We start from the raw sequence: 15,750 nt of genomic DNA, 5'->3' as shown, positions 1-15,750 counted from the left end.
AAATCTGGAAGCCAGAGAACAATGAAAAAGTATCATCAAAATTCTTAGGAAATGTAATTTCAATTTATTAGGTAATTCACTAATTGAGTGTGGAGGTAGAATTCAGACATGGAAATTATTCAAGGCAAAATGCTGTGTCTGAATTACCAAGTTTTAATCGAAAGATTCATTATGACTTACCGAGTTACTCAAACTCTGGGTCTGTTCCTCCAGCTGTAAAATAAAAGAAGCAAAAACATGGATCTCTAGAGAAATAGTGGAAGATATGATGAAATAAGTAATACACATATAAATTGAAGCCTATGAACAACACGGGTTCTTTTTATTTTACTTGAAATTAAACTTTCACACACAATAACAGTCACTTATTACCTTTTCTTAAATGATCCATACTTTGACTGCGTAGTTCCCATTCTCTTCACCAAATCTGATTTACATTGAGAATTTGACATAAGGCTAAGTGTAATGAATGATTCTCTTCAGATTCACACTCTCTTAGAATAAAACTCTCTTGGATAGACCAACCGAGTCCCCTAAGTTCTCCAACTTCAAATAACAAATTAATTTTTGGTCTATGCAATCACTTTGAAGTGCATTTATTTCCTCAATTGTTTTTAGCTAGTTTTAATGAGACAAAATAGGAGACAGATAGGAACTAGTATAGAATTGATAATCCTGTTTTAGCTTTCGAATTGAATCACATACAAAACTAAGGTGCCTGGAACTTTGTTTAATGTTTTATTACTTTTTCTCAGAATGAATCCTACAATAAGATCTTGTGCAGATAGTTCCTTTTAGAAGAAGAGTGAGTTAAGAAATGACACTTTTTGAGGATTTTTTTGCTCAAACCTGTTTACAATTAAATATATTAATTAAATAAATAAGTAAACAAAAAATAGACATGTACAACTGTTTGTTGTCTTACTGCCTGATATTTCCTCCCTCCAGCTGGGCTTACAGTTTCTCAAAGGCAAGAGTTCTTTCTTATTTGACTTAGTCTCTTCCTACTCTGAGAAATGTATTTTGATTTGTAGGTGCTAAATGAGTACCTGTGGAATGAGTAAATAAAATGCAGGAAAATACTGTTATTATTTACTCCCCAACCAATCATTTGCTTCCCCTTGCGATTTTAAGCATAGTTTGTAATTTTAAACCTATTTTAAAATTTTATACAAAAATTTCTTAAAAATGAATGAATAGCTGAAAACATTATTCACTGCTAACCTTGTAATATCTTTTTGTTCTAAGATTGTAGCATTTTTCCAGTTTTTTAAAAGATTGAGATTACCTCAGTATAAAATTGATGTAAAATTTGAAATTTATTTAAACTTCTGAGGAACTATTTAGGCTAATCTTGCCACAGATTCTGTATTATTCCATTGACTATCTCATAGTCCTTTAGAATGTAATCCTGGCCATTTTAGGTCATGTGGATGATATTGTTGGCATTCTTAAATTTAATATAATAGGTTATGACAGTATCAGTTTCTGAATGGAATTTTCAATAATCACTACTATTAACTAAAAGGAGCATACTAATTTATTAAGTCTGACCTTCTGTTTTAGTAAAAGAATTTCTTCACGGTATTTGTTCATTTCTCACAGCAATATTTCATTCACTTTAAGGTGATACTCGTTGCTGCATTCAGAATATTTTTGATTCTAGTGGTAACCTGGAATGAATGTTCATTTTTCCTTATAATACTCAATATAATATAAATAGTATCTAATAGATGATGTATTGCCTCATGGCAAAATTCCTTCCTGACTTTGGGTCTTGTTTTTAGTAATAAGAATCTTAAATCTTTAAAATTTGTATGCTTAATGTTTATTTTGGGTTGAATTACTCAAGAACACATTAAATGATACGCAAAACAGATTGTAAATTCAGTATTTGACAGTATATCACATGTTGCAGGAGCTCAAACCCCTCTTTTCAGAATCCAACTGGTGAAGTTATCAAGTACAGGTGCATGGTCAAATAAATAAGAACAGAATCCATATTTAGCTAGCCATAACTTAGTATAAAATGACAGATCCAGCAATGAAAAATGTTTATAAGCACTTTAAAATTATTTACAAATTATACTTTTTTAAAAAAGATTTTATTTATTTATTTGACAGAGATCACAAGTAGGCAGAGAGGCAGGCAGAGAGAGAGGAGGGAGCAGGTTCCCTGCTGAGCAGAAAGCCTGATGCCCGGCTCAATCCCAGAACCTGGGATCTTGACCTGAGCTGAAGGCAAAGGCTTTAATCCACTGAGCCACCCAGGTGCCCCTACAAATTATACTTTTACTACTTGGTTGATAACTGAATTTATACTTAGATTCTGGAATGACTTACTTTTCATATTTTCTTATACCAACTACAAATAAATTAAGAGGTCTCCCCAAACTTTTCTTTTTACTTAGCTTAATCCATTCCTTCTTCAATAATGATGTATCTTTTAACTCATAGACATGAAATAATATTTTAATGGAATAAGTAATTCAGGCTTTCATCAGGATTGTGGTAGGTGGGAAGTGATTTTATAATTAGTGAAGCATGGTTATATACACTGTTATTTGCACGGATTTCTAGAGCAAACATTTGTCAGATGGCTTCTATGCACTAGGCTCTTTGCTACACACTGGAAATACACCAGTGAAAGAGAACAAAAAATATCTACCCTTTTGGAACTTATGGTCTTGTGAGGAATACAGACTAGTAATAAGGAAATTATTAGATTGTTTATTGAGAAACAATCATGGGAAGCAGAGGGAGCTGTGGGAACACATGAGAGAATTTTTTAAGATTTTATTTATTTGAGAGACAGAGAGAGAACACGAGTGGAGGGAGGGACAGACGGCGAGGGAGAAGCCGACCCTCTGCTAAGCAGTGAACTTGGTGCAGGGCTGATTACTCTGAAATCATGACCTGAGCGGAAGGCAGACACTTAATCAACTGAGCCAGCCCAGGCACACCGACATGAGAGAATTTTTAAATTTAGAATTGTAGACTTGGGGATTGATGAAGGAAGCCTTCCAGAGGAAAGAAATCTATAAGCTGAAATCAGAAAGAGAAAGATTAAAATTGAGTAGAAATTATCCATGTGAGGGATGGGTGGGAGGAAAGATGGGTTGCGAATGGAGAAGCTGTTCTAGGTTAGGAGGCTTAATGTGGAAAGTTGAGCAGAAACCCAGGATTGTGATAGTTATTTAATATGAGTAAAATTTTGGAGTAGGAGGTTGGATTAAAGGATGGTGAAAAACACGAAGCTGGAAAGATTATGGGCAGTTAGATCAGCAATGCCAAGTATCCTTTACTGAAGAATTTTGATTTTATATATTGAATGATGGGGAACCAATAGAGTATTTTATGAATAGTATAATTAAATTTGAATTTGTGAAAAAGAATTCTTATTTCGCTGCACAGATTATTGTGAAGATAAAATAAAACAAGAAAAGTTTGAGGAATTTAGAAATAATCTAGGTGAAGGACAATATTTGGAATAGAGTAGTGCCAATGGGGTAGAGTTAAGGAATGAAAAGATTAGTAGGAGGTATAATGCATGTATTTAGTGACTGATAAAGAATGAAGAGGTTGGCCTAACACTTGTAATGAATAGAGAGAACTGTAGAAAGAAAAAATAAGAGGAAGCCTTGTTTATGACAGAGGACAATATGCCCAGATTTGGAAATGATGACTTGTAGAACCCCTAGGAAAAATGTTAAATATTTGGACATACTGAGCTTAGAACATCCTTTGGAATATAGGTGAAAATATCATACAATATGTGAGATTGCTCAATCAGTGCAGTGTAGGAAAGGAAGAAGGGCTGGAAGGAACACTGATGTATACCAACCTTTAAAAGAAAGAGATCTAAAAAAGAAACATGAGTAGCTGAAAGAGAAGTAGTAGTGTGCTATAATAGAAGTCAAATGGGAGAGTCAGGAGATGATCAAACATATCAAATGTTGTGAGCTCAAGTAAATAGGAATATTTTTAGAAATCCAATTGGTATAGCAATATCAATCTTATTAAAAACCACTGACTGGAATGGTGGAGGCAGAGAGAATTTTTGTTTTGAAGATGTCAAGTGCATGGAAGAAGAGAAAATAAGGACGTAAGTTTGAAGTCTGGTTATGAAAAGCAGGCAAGAGAAGGCAGTGGCGGAGGGAGAATGTGGAGTTGGGAATATATGGGTCTATTCCCATTTTTTTTAACCTGAATTTTATTTCGTTATTTGATTTGTTGATTCCTTGGCTGTTTTTAGGAAGGAAGTATTTGAGATTATTTGAAAAGGAAATTGAAAATATGAGAAACATTCTGATTAATGAAACATGGAAACATGGCAAAACAATATGCGGGACCCAGTTGAGACTCCTACTTCCCTGTTACTTTTGGAGATTTTTGTAGGAAATAGTCTTCAAGCTTAGTCCACTGCAATATTGAAACATCAGAGAAAGTTCTGCTGCTGAGTTGGTTCTCACAGTTCTTTTGTTAACAAGTAACTATAGAGGTTTGAACTCCGGGGGTGCTGGGTGGCTCAGTCAGTTGAGTGGCCGCCTCTTGCTTTTGGCTCAGATCACGATCTCAGGATCATGAAATCAAACCCAGCTGTGGGCTCCGCACTCAGTGGGGAGTCTGCTTGAGAATCTTTTCCTCTTCCTCTCTGCCCTTCCCCCTGCTCGTGCTCACTCTCTCTCTCTCAAATAAATAAACATTTTTTAAAAATTTGAATCTAATTTCTTGAGATCATGCCCATTAAGATCATATTTAGATGAGAAAAGTGATTTCCAGACTATAATCTGGTACACACCTACCTATTGCTACCATTTATTAATAACATTCACCTCAAATTAGCATAACATTTTCATGTATTTCATTTTCATTCTGTAAGGGAAACTAGAAATTCAGCTATTTCTGTGTCAGAAAACAACCCCCATGTAGTGATCACATGTTCTTCAGAAGACAAAATACCTTGAGGTGAAGGAGGAAAAGAATCCAAGTAATCTGCCCATAAACCCAATTCTCTGAAAACACACAAATACACACACATTAAAGCATCACCTTTACAAACGATTTAGAAATAAAAACAAATTACATAAAAATTATCTCATGTTATACTTTATGCCTTTAGATTTCTTCCAGAAATGACAAATAGGAAGCCCCTTTGGGATGAAAGGTACAGTATAGGGAATACAGTCAGTGGTACTGTAGTTACACTTGTGGTGAGCATAGCAGAATATATAAACTTGTTGAATTACTGTGTTGTACACCTAAAAGTAATGTAACACAGTGTGTCAAACTACACCAAATATATATATATATGTGTATATATATACACATATATATATATATTGGATCCTATTCTTGACTCATTTTTTCACCTTGGCCAAGTCACTTAAACTTTCTGAATCTTGGTAGCTTCATCTGTATGAAATCTCTTCTAAGTAATCTTATATATATATATAAATACAACTAATTATATATATATATATTATAACTAATTATATATAATCCAACATAATTATTTAAACTTACATGAAAACTGTAGTTGACTAAATAATCCAACAACTTAATAATATATTAAATATTCCTAGAGGAAAGTTGTGTTATTGCATATAACATATGCTTAAGAAAGTCTGCTTCACCTAATTATGATGCTATTTGGAATTATTAGGTAAAAAAAAATGGCTACAATAATTCCTTTGTTTCATAGGAGCATATATTTTGATATGCTTTAGAAGGAAAATGTTTTGTTAACTCAGTCTCAACTTTTACATTTTTATAATATATAAAACAATTGAACTTTTTTCTAATTAGTTTCCAAAGAGGGGTTTTTTATTTCCTTCTGTGTAGGACTTTATCACCAGAACACATCTAGCAGTTCTGCACTGGGATCTGGTAAGTAGAAAGGATTTACAAATGCATTTCCTATTCCTTTAAATGGGAGCAATAACTGCTCATTGAGAGAACAAAAGTCTCTGTAATATTTATTCTTGATTTGATACAGATGCAGTTGTAAAAACATTTTCCAGTTTTGCCATTGGGTCATGGCAAGAGATTCCACTGTTACTTAATCAAGGCTAAATAATTATTAGCATCTTAATCACCTATTTTTTTATTACTGCTCCATTTTCATAAAAATACATTAGCTATAAGATATTTAAATTTCAAAAAAATGTACAAAAAAAAAGAAATGATTCCAGACACTGTTAAGATAGAAGCATTTAAACAAACTATAAATACACTTGTTTTTTATCATAATTAATACACTAACTCTCATAATTAATAATACATGGGACATTTTGAAGTGTTGATAATTTTATGTCATAAGCTTATTTACAATGAAATTAGTATACTTAGATCTATAGACTATGTCCCACAAGTTTTCTTTTTATAATGAGATATGGAAATCTATTACTTTCTCTAGTTTTGAGGCCTATGCACATGGTCTGTTTATAGAAATATGGAGACAAAAAGTACGGCAAACTCATCAGAATCAAATATATTATTGTACAATAACATTATTGTAGTGATTCTTAATCATCGACAATTATAATTGTAATAGCCATTAATGCATATTGAATCCTTATTCTGTATTTATTTATTAATCTTTGTAGTGTTCCTATAATTCAATACTACTTTTATCCTTTTAACAATTAATGAAGCTAACATTATTGGGGTGCTTTCAGCTCAGGTCATGATCCCGGGATCTTGGGATCGAGATCCCCATCAGGCTCCCTGCTCAGCGGGAAACCTGCTTCTCCCTCTCCCAGTCCCCCTGCTGTGCTCCCTCTCTAGCTGTCTCTCTCTGTCAATTAAATTAAAAAAAATCTTAAACAAAAAAAAAAGGAAGCTAACATTAAGAGAACTTATGATCCCATAACTAATGTGTGGCAAAGCCATAAATTAAGTTCAAAGACTAACTGTTGTACTGTCCTTTCTCTCAGTATCTGTAGGAAAACAATGGAGAGCTTCAGAATTGTGCCTTTTTAAGGTCCTGATGCATTTATTCTCTTTTACCATCTCTTGTTATGCTTGCAGTGACCTACCTTCCTTACAGGTTTCAGTATTACCAACTTTTGAATACACCTCTCTCTTCTATTCCTCATCCGTTGTTGCACTGTAAGCCAGATCTCACATGTTAGTTTCAGACCCAGATGGCCAGATTAGTCCTGAAAGTTCCCACTCAATGATCATCAATACCTCAAAACTGAATTTTTCCGATTCATTTTTGGATGGGCATTCCTGCCCACAACAGCTCAGTAAAAGGCATTGATGTGTTCCCCTTCACTCGTCATACCCAATTACCACTTCTGACAACTTCATTTCCTGAATATTTTCTTAATCTATCTTCCCCTTTCTGTCATGACTTTATTTGCACTTCTGCCCAGACTCTTGTACCTTTATAGTGGATTATAGATAAAGCTACCTTACTTGTCTTCTTTTGATCTTGTCTTGTGCCTATACAGTCCCTCATCCCCTGAACTGTTAGAATGGTCTTTAACAATTACACATCTTCTTCATTGTTTTTCTTCAGCATTTAATGTCTTTTAAGAGCTTCCAGTCACTTTAGGATTCATCCTGTATTCATCAGCATTCTTTCAGAGCAGCCAATAGGAAAGATACAGAATACAAAATTTATATATAGGGATTGGCTCTTAGACAATTGAATGGGCTGCTTAAAGAGTTTATTTGTAGTTGTTGCATCTTTTCTGGTCCTGAGTCTGAAGTCAGTATAGTGGGCAGCATAAAACATATTACTGTCATGAAACTTCTGATAGTGTTATTAACTGTATGTCATCTTCATATGGGAGAACAAGGACTGCGTTTTAATCTTTGACTATTTGCCTTAGTGGATCAGGTGTGTGGGTATATCATACAGTTTCATGTTTGGGGTAGATGAAAATGGCTTTAGCTACAGTCAGTCCCCTATTCACTTACTTCCTACATGTTGGTGATAACATTGGGTTTTCGTTTTTTAATGATAAAAAATTCCATCACTTCAGTCTTCTTTCCTGACAATTTTATACACAATGGCTGAATTGATTTTAACCTTGGCTGAATATAGCATCTTTGCATGGTTTAAATGATAAAGTGGAATTTTATGCTTTTTTTTTTACTCAATCAACTACTCAGTGACATCATTTTTCAACTTGTAGTATTTATTACAGTATCACAATTTTGTATATAAAACCAACACATGCTTAATTATTAAGCTCTTCCTAGACATCTTTATTGTTCCTTAATAGAAATATCAATGTAAGAACTGACTTCCTATAAATATTCCCTAAAAGAAGATTCTAATGATTCAGTAAATAAGGGATTAACCAATTAACCAATTAACTTTAGTAAGGGTACATGAAAAAAATTTTCTTGTTCCCTATGAAAGTAATAAATATTTGGAAATCATTGGCCATACTGTTGGAATGTAAAGTTCACCAAAAAGATAAGAAAGAAAAAATAGTCTAGCAGTGTTTTATGTTGAAGAATTTAAGTGTGTTACTTATTCGTTCATTGACTGTAAAAAATCTGTTAAGAATGAAAAACAAATAAGTTATTAAGATCACAGGACTAGGTGTTGAGATAGAAGAGAAGTGAGAAAGAGATTAGCAGAATTAGATGTCAGAAAACCTAGTCCAGGTCTCAATGCTACAACTTCTGTAAATGATCTTCTTTTTAATTATAAAATTAAGGCATGGGTCACATGATCCCTGAGGATTCTTTGAGAACACTAGTAGCACTCAAACTAAAATTCCTTAAGTTGATAACGGTTTAATAGTTCTTATTAGATATGGAGAGAATAAGCAAAGATGCAAGATATTTTACATAAAAACTTGTCTGGGAGACAAAATAAATTGACATTTTAAAAAATGTTTCATTTAACTATAAGAAACTGTGCACCACAGAGAACTTAGTTTTGTGACAGGTCATCACATGGCACTGTTCCCTTGCCCCATGCTGGGTAATTGGTCCAGAACTGACTCAGAGGAAAGATCACCACCTACTGTATCACCCATATCACTTCCTGTAGCACCTGGGTTTTTCTTGGAATGTTTCCATCCACATGTAGATCATATCTGACCCTGATCTGTTTTCAGTGGCTGATAAGATCATAGCTGGAGGCATAGTGGCAGAGGGCCATGAAGATATAAAAGCATGTTGTTATTTTTTTCTGATAATTACATAAAGGGTGATTTAATCACCAGACTAGTCACTAACATATGATCAAATGGGATTTCTTGAAACACAGAGTTTCCTTCATGGTTTCCTGGTTGTAAATGAACTCATCAATTTTCCATTAGGATTGATTTTTGTCACAAGCCTTAACACTCAGGATCCTCATAAATTATTTCTTTAAATGTGCTGTGAAAAAATGGAAAATTTACAAATTGCCCAAATTCTGTGTACAGGAAGTACCAGTAAAGGAAAGAAAAATGATGTCTAAGTCATAGGAAGTAATTTAAGCAGAATTCTGTAAGCTGTGCTGTTCCTGTAATATTGCTGATGTTTTGAGAGGAAGAAGTGCAGATCTTGGAGAGAAACCTATAATTTTATGGAAGGTACTTTTAACATTGCATGTGTGTTTTAATCATTTATATACTTGGCAATATTTTCTTTAGGCTTGACAAGATGAAGAGGCTTATGTGTATTTTGTTAAGTGAAATTAACCAATATTTGACACACAGCCTTCTTTAGAAAGATATATTTAAATTGATTTGATATTTAAAATAAGTTTGAAGGGGCGCCTGGGTGGCTCAGTGGGTTAAGCCGCTGCCTTCGGCAAAAGGTCATGATCCCAGGTCCTGGGTTCGAGCCCCACATCGGGCTTTCTGCTCAGCAGGGAGCCTGCTTCCTCCTCTCTCTCTGCCTGCCTCTCTGCCTACTTGTGATTTCTCTCTGTCAAATAAATAAATAAAATCTTTAAAAAAAAATAAGTTTGAAGACTTTTAACTATTGTGTGAAATATACAAACTGTGTATAGTTTTTAAATATTCAGCATTCTCTTTTTACAGAAGAGTAAATTAAAAACTAAAAAGAAAAAAATGCTAATTTCCCAGTTTATCCTCTTAAATAGGGGTGCAAGATAGCCTTCCCTTTGTTTTGGTTACATGAGAGAACTCAAGCAAGACAGGACAGTCTCAAAACCACCCATCAGTGCAAGACCACCAGGAACATAGCTATATAATTAGACACATTGAGTTTGTTACTCATTGCAACAGAGAGAATACCATGAGACAAAGTTCACACACATTACAAAGGGTACCTGTTTTGTTCAAAGTCTACTGATCTAAGTATTAATAATATCTTTTAAAAATATCTTTACAGTAACATCTGTAGAGTGGTGTTTGGCCAAACAACTGGGTACCTGGTCAGGTTGACATATAAAATTAACTTTCAGAATGGGTAATCATGGGGTGTCTCAGGTGATATTAGAATCTTTTATAGAAATTTGGGGGGCTTTTTGGGTGTTTGGGGCAAGGGTTTAAGGAGGCACCATTGTCAAGGGTGTCCTATAAATTAGATGCTGGAAGAAAAGTGGGACAATTTTATTATTGGTAATTTAATATATTTTATTTGTAGGAAGAAGAGACTAGCATGAGAATAAAGCTATGATTGATAAAGAAGAGTGAATAGTCACTCATTTTAGCTAAAAGTTGCTCATTTAACCATTTTAGTTACTCATTTGGCATTTTGTGGTTGACACAATGACCTTGTTTTTGTCTGAGCTTAGGCACAATAATAAAATGCCTTCATTTTGTCCTACTTTATTTTTTTTTAATATTTTATTTATTTATTTGACAGAGATCACAAATAGGCAGAGAGGTATATGGGGGGGGGGAGAAAGCAGGCTCCCCGCCGAGCAGAGAGCCAGATGCGGGGCTCTATCCCAGGACCCTGGGATCGTGACTTGAGCCAAAGGCAGAGGCTTTAACCCACTGAGCCACCCAGGTGCCCCTGTCCTACTTTATTATGGACTCAGAGTAACTTTGTCTGAGATTGGTATTCTATGAGATTGTTTTTGGTCAGTAGGTGGATAGCATGGCTTAGTGGTAAGTGATAGGCCATATTTTAGAGGTAAGAAGGCTGCCCCCTTTTTTTTTTTCTTTCTGAACAATAATTTGACTTTCTGCTTATTCCATGTTGCTAGAAGAAGTTGTTTTCTTTTCTTTTTTTTTTTTTTAAGAGTTCAGCCTTTTATTGAGCGGCATATAAGAAATTGGTTTTTGTTGGTTTGATTTGGTACAGTTTGGCTTTGATATACTATCAAAATTGACATTTAAAAGTAGGAACACTTTATGTGTTATGTGGAAGCTTTACTTAGTCTATCACTGCCCTCTAGGTGTATCCTGTCTTTGTGTATTCCCACCAATACCATTCCAAATAAATCCATAACCTAATTGAATAGATACAACTTTTTGTATCTATTATGGATTGTCTGTTGCTGACTCAGTTTCTAACATGCTTTTTAAGTTTCCCTTTGTCCACAGATAAGAATCCCTTTCCCTCTGTGGTCCTTAGTTGAAGTTAACCAGTCAATGGAGCACTAGTGCAGAAGGGAATGATGCTAGATAGTTACACTCCAGAGATGGCTGCACATTCACAGAATATCTCCAGAATGTACTTGAGAACCACCCACTTCACTGCAGCACAATAAGAATTAGTGGGTTCTTTTCAGATCTTCTTGAGAATTATAACAGTTTTTCTGTAAGACTTTAAGAACTACCTACTTTTTTGCTTCAAGCTGAGATCTTCATTGTCTCCTTTCCTGTCTTATCAGCTGCTATTCCTGAACTTTTGCTCCCCTAGTTCTTCTAAAATTTCTTTGAACCCTAATTCCTAGGTTATATTTTCTGCTTTTCCAAATCCTCCAAGTGGTTCTGTTTTCTTAACCGAATCCACATTAGTACAATGCCTACTGCATTCTTACTCTACTTTCAGATAGATTCATCATTCTACCATAATTTATGCAGTTCCGTCTACATAGTTTATTATGTCATGTATGTGTTGCTAGTACAGTATGTAAGTCATAGAATGGACATATTTTCTAGTAACACCCAACCAAAGATGAACCAAAAATTGTCTTTCAGATGTTAATAAATGTATTGTCAATATTATGATTTTGACACCCTTCAAGGATTAAAAATATGATAGAATATGTAGTGTGACTCTGAAATGTTTACCACAAAATGGATAGCTGTAAAATCTCAGGTAGTGGTGGTTTGAATATACATATTAATTTAGCTCTCTCATAAAATCCCCCTAACATGACATAAAGGTATAAAGCCAGAAGGATAGAATGAGCATAAGACAGAATTTTTTTTTTTTCAAAAACTGGTGTAACAGACTCTAGAAAGCTGAATCTTGAAGCAGCAGTGAGCAAGAAGAGGTGAAACCCAATCTGAACTGCAAAATCCCCATAGTTCAGTTACTCTTCCTAGGATTTCTGGAGGCAAGTCAGATAGAGGGCATTATCAGAGGAAAGATTGGTTAAAAGTCTATTATGAGGCATATAATTCCTCAAACATTTTATCCTACTATAAGTAGCCACTTGTAGTTTGATCCTGACAAAGAATAGGGGCATTTTCTGGAGAGAATAAAGCAGAGGATCTCTGAACTGGTATTTACCAGTTACAGTTGAGTGTGAGGCCTTCACTAAATGTATGTATAATTATATAAAAGGCTGAGACAACTGCCCCTACCCAGCCATCTTCCTTCCCTTAGTTCTCAGAACATTGGCTCCAGGCAAAAGACTGAAGCATCTGCAGAATCTGACTACATCGAAAGGCAAAACAATAAAGATCCTGACACAGGGATTTTCCAATGAAAATGGCCCAGCCAGGTCACTCTTTAGTGAAACCCATAGTTGACATCCACATCCACGTGTTCGAAACAGCTGAATCCCCTCCTCTTGAATATAAGTAAACAACCAACGATGAACAGAAAAAATTCTTCAATATGGAATTTAGTGAACAGAGGAAACAAAGTACAAAGGGAAAAATTAAACTTCAAAAATTAAGTCACTATCATTTTAAAAAAAAATTTGTCTCATCATGCACTGAGGGGCCAAACTGTCTAGGCAAGTTTAATTGGCAGATAAGTGCCATACAGGAAGGAGACCAGTGCAGGATTCCAGTTCACTGAGAACAGATGGCACGCCCACTAGGTGCAAATGGTACAGAGAGGGAGTACACAAGATTTAGCTCTTTACAGAACATCAGTGCCCCAGGGCCAGCTTTTCTACTATGCAGGTGATACAGGTGGTATAGTCATGTACAACCCACTTTGTGTTACAGCAGAAGTACTTAAACCTCTCCTCCATGAAGTCAGAAATTCAGAAAACTGGGGATGTCTATGAGGGCCATGGTCATATGTGCTTAAGCAGAAGGGAGGGATACATATTAAGTCTGAAACAGGGAAATATTTTCCCTTACAAGGGAAATTATAATTTAATAAATAATTAATTTAATTTAATGAATAATTTCTTTTATCTCTGAGTAAGGAAGTGTTTCAGGCCCGGTGCCCATTCTTACATGACCAAGTGAAGGTCGAAAGACTGCATACTCAGGATTGCCTTTCCCAACAGGTATAAAAGACTGTAATAAAAAAAGAGTACTGTCTAAAAGGAGTATTCAGATAAGAAAAGAGGTTAAGAGGAACATTCTAAAAATTCCAGCATCCAAGTAATGGGAGTTTGATAAGAAAAGAACAGATAAGAACAGAGAAAAAGAAATTATCACATAAATCTTTGAAGAAAATTTCCATTTTCTTTGGGTAAATATCCAGTAGTGGAATTATCATATCATATAGTATTTCTGCTTGTCAAATCACTATATTGTATACCTGAAACTAATGTAACATTGTGTGTCAACTATACTTCAACTTAAAAAAGAAAAAAGGAAAAAGAAAAGGAAACTTCAATGACTGAAGGATGTCCTTATCAAATGATGAACAGTAAATGAAAATAGATCTCCACCACTGCAGATCATGGCAAAATTTTGGAGCAGTGGGGAACAAAGATTTATTTCTATATACTTCCAAAGAGGGAAAAATTGACACATCTACAAAGAATTGAGTATTGTGTGGCTTCTGACTTCTCAGCAGCAGCACTGGAAGCTATTAGACTACAGAATAATATATTTAATATTCTAAAGGAAATTTTGTGTATATATAATATTATTTAGACATATAGCATTATATATTTATTTATACAGTATGAAGGTGCATAACTGTGTATTTAATGAAATATCCAACACAAACTTTGCGCAGTGGCAGTATCGTAGCCAATGAGGTTTATCCGAGGCGGGATTATTGCTAATTGAAATATCCAACACAGAACACCTAAAGAGCTATCCAAACAACCAAATTCCAAAATCCTATATATATTTTATTTATTTATTTATTTATTTATTTATTTATATTTTTAAAGATATTTTATTTATTTATTTGAGAGAGAGAGACACACAGGAAGAGAGGGAACACAAGCAGGAGAAGTGGAAGAGGGAGAATCAGGCTTCCCGCTGAACAGGGAGCCCGATGAGGGGCTCCATCCCAGGACCCTGGGATAATGACCTGAGCTGAAGGCAGACACTTAATTACTGAGCCCCCCAGATGCCCCCTATATATGTTTATTTTACATTGATGTCATTTTCAAATAAAATGACAATGTATGGAACACTTGAGCACAACATAGAAAATACAATGGAGGCTGATATTTTCTAGGGAAATCATTCGCATTCTGTATCTGCTTTATAGAAAAAGATTATAATACTTTTCTTTATGGTCTTAAAACCCTGTAGTTGGCCCAAATTTTTGATCAAGGAAAGAAATCTGAGTAAGTGGTTAATATTAGCATTGCTTAGAATAAAAACAATTTGCTCAAATTCCTTAAAATTATTTTTTAGAACAACTCTTCCCCAAACTGTTTTACACTCTTATGTAGTTGAACAAGCTATTCCTCCCAGATGATACACATATGCATTGGAGGTTGCTTGAAGATGTATCCTAGTATTTCACATGTAGTAAAATCCTTTACATGATGTCAGGCAGAAGGATTATCACTCAACAATGGTGGCTGTTACTGTTAATAACTTGTAAACTGCTTCAGGTCAGTTTAGAAATGGATGAATTTTGGGAAAAGCAAGGATAAAAAGAAACATTAACCTGAGTACTCCTTTAATGAATAATTTCTTTTTTTCCCAGTGAATTTCCTATAGTTAAATTTGTCCTAGCTCACTCAAAAGGAGGATTGTGTAGATTCTAAGTAATGATCAAATTCAGGATATTACAGTTATATTTTTACAAACAACCTCTGTTGGGTTTGCTATTTTTTTGGCACTTGACTTACTTAAGTTTCTTTTCATTACATTTTCATCCATGGTTCATTTTTTCCAAAAATTATCTTTACTTTTAAGACTTAGAGTTAATAAATCAAATACCCAGAGCAAGCCATAAAAAAATCACAGCAAATATCAAGAAAAAATTTATTTCCATATACTTCCTGCTCTAGGCTGTTCTTTTTAGATTCAGACACAGACCTTGTGAATCATAACACTGGAAATTCCTATATTTTTTGCAAGCAGGTCTTTTTCAAGGTGAATCTGAATTTTGAGCAGGGATGCATTTGACAGAAAATGTATAACAGCTTTCTTCTCCCTTTCCTTTGTGCTGAGCAAGTGCTCTCTAAAAAAAGCTGAAATCCAAATACCTATTTACATTGTTTGGTATATAGCAAATAACACACACAAAAAAGTGCACACA

At 34.5% G+C, this 15,750-nt stretch overlaps 1 pseudogene; it reads left to right on the top strand.

Annotated features, from left to right (window-relative positions):
* The first annotated feature begins 14,247 nt into the window (after positions 1-14,247).
* LOC125081478 (uncharacterized) lies at positions 14,248-14,410 on the top strand (annotated as a pseudogene).
* The last annotated feature ends 1,340 nt before the right edge of the window (positions 14,411-15,750 follow it).

Source organism: Lutra lutra, chromosome 11, assembly GCF_902655055.1.
Source record: "Lutra lutra chromosome 11, mLutLut1.2, whole genome shotgun sequence".
NCBI classification, from domain to species: domain Eukaryota; kingdom Metazoa; phylum Chordata; class Mammalia; order Carnivora; family Mustelidae; genus Lutra; species Lutra lutra.
This window is presented reverse-complemented; position numbering and strand designations above follow the sequence as displayed.